Source organism: Procambarus clarkii, chromosome 4 (genome assembly GCF_040958095.1).
Source record: "Procambarus clarkii isolate CNS0578487 chromosome 4, FALCON_Pclarkii_2.0, whole genome shotgun sequence".
Taxonomy (NCBI): domain Eukaryota; kingdom Metazoa; phylum Arthropoda; class Malacostraca; order Decapoda; family Cambaridae; genus Procambarus; species Procambarus clarkii.
In genome coordinates, this window is record NC_091153.1 from 14,381,562 (window position 1) to 14,384,017 (window position 2,456).

Below are 2,456 nucleotides of genomic sequence, written 5' to 3' on the forward strand. Positions count from 1 at the left end.
TCATCACTCGAAAAAGGCGGGCAGACCTCGCATCGACACCACCAAGACCAGCAACCAGGACAAGGTGGAAGATTTTGCACACGTGCTCGAGGAAGCTCTCCCTGGCCCAGCTGGGGTCACTGCCTGTAAAAGATGGGAGCACTTCAGAGACGCTGTGTTCAACGCTGCCATTTCCACCTTTGGCAAGAAGACCAGCAGGTCGGCAGACTGGTTTGAGGCTCACTCGGAAGAGATGACACCTGTAATCGAAGAGAAGAGAAACGCCTTGGCAACCTACAAAGCCTGCTCAAGTCAGCGCAACTTACAGATCCTTCGGGCCGTCCGCTGCAAAGTGCAGCAGAGCGCCAGGCGATGTGCCAACAACTATTGGCTCCAGCTCTGCTCCCAGATACAGACTGCAGCGGATACAGGCAATGTAAGGGGAATGTATGACGGCATCAAGCAGGCCCTCGGCCCAATCCAGAGGAAGACCGCTCCTCTGAAATCTGCCACTGGCGAGGTGATTCAGGACCAGACACAGCAGCTGAAGCGCTGGGTCGAGCACTACTCTGAGCTATACGCCAGGGACAATGTGGTCACCGAAGATGCCCTGAGCGCCATTGAGTGTCTGCCTGTGTTAATGGAGCTCGACAGCGAAACAACCCTGGAAGAACTCAGCGAAGCCCTAGACTCCCTTGCTTCTGGTAAAGCTCCTGGCAAAGATGGCATTCCTGCTGAGACCTTGAAGTGCTGCAGAGGTAGCCTGCTCATGGAGCTGCATGAAATTCTCTGCCTCTGCTGGGAAGAAGGAGAGGTGCCGCAGGACATGAGGGATGCCAACATCGTCACACTGTATAAGAATAAAGGTGACAGGGGCGACTGCAACAACTACCGTGGAATCTCCCTCCTCAGTATTGTCGGAAAGCTGTTTGCTCGAGTCGCATTGAAGAGGCTCCAAGTACTTGCAGAGAGAGTCTATCCAGAATCACAATGCGGATTCAGAGCTGGCAGGTCCACCATCGACATGGTCTTTTCCCTCAGACAACTGCAGGAGAAATGTAGGGAACAGAAGCAACCACTCTTTCTAGCCTTCATAGATTTGACGAAGGCCTTCGACCTCGTCAGCAGGGATGGCCTGTTCAAGATCCTCCCCAAGATTGGATGCCCACCCAGGCTCCTCAGCATCATCAGATCTTTCCATGAGAACATAAGGGGCACCGTGGTCTTTGATGGCCTAACATCAGACGCCTTTGACATCCGAAGTGGAGTAAAGCAGGGCTGCGTACTGGCTCCAACCCTATTCGGGATTTTCTTCGCAGTTATGCTGCGGCACGCCTTCGGATCTGTCATGGAAGGCATTTACCTCCGGACTAGGTCGGATGGAAAGCTCTTTAACCTCGCCAGGCTGAGAGCCAAGACAAAGGTTCGGCTGAGGTGTCTGCGCGACTTCCTCTTTGCCGACGACGCAGCAGTCACTGCCCACTCAGCTGAAGACCTCCAACGGCTCATAACCCGCTTCAGCGAGGCCTCTCAGGCTTTCGGACTCACCATCAGTCTGAAGAAAACACAAGTCATGGGACAAGGAGTGGACTCCCCACCTGTCATTGGCATTTCTGATTCCAAACTGGAAGTCGTTCACGACTTCGAGTACCTGGGCTCCACAATCTCTGCCTCCCTCTCTCTTGATACGGAGCTAAACAAACGCATCGGTAAGGCATCTACTACCATGTCCAAACTGACAAAGAGAGTGTGGGCCAACAATAGGCTAACTGAGTATACTAAGATTCAGGTTTACAGATCCTGTGTCCTGAGCACTCTCATTTATGGCAGTGAGTCTTGGACACTCCGCGCCCGTCAGGAAAGACAGCTGAATGCCTACCACATGCGCTGCCTCAGACACATCCTGGACATCACCTGGCAGGACAAGGTGACAAACAACAACGTCTTGGGGAGAGCAAGAATCACCAGCATGTACACAATGCTGAAACAGAGACGAATGCGCTGGCTCGGGCACGTTGTGCGAATGGGCGATGGCAGGATCCCCAAGGATCTCCTGAACGGAGAGCTGAGGCAGGGAAAGCGTCCAGCAGGCAAGCCCCAGCTACGGTACAAAGACGTATGCAAAAGGGACCTGAAAGCCATGGACGTCGATCTTGCTATATGGGAGACACTGGCTGCAGACCGTTCAGCCTGGAGGCAGTCTGTTCAACGAGGTCTCTCCAAGTTCGAGGAATCACTTGCCAAGGAATCGGAGGCAAAGAGACAGAGAAGGAAAGCCGGTAGCCAGGAAGACAGACCAGAATCGGACTTTGTTTGTGCTCGGTGTGGGATGGACTGCCACTCTCGGATTGGCCTCATCAGTCACACCAGACGCTGCACCAGGACTGACAACTAGGGCGCAACTCCATAGTCTCCCAAGACTGAAGGATGCCTACTACTATATATATATATATATATATATATATATATATATATAT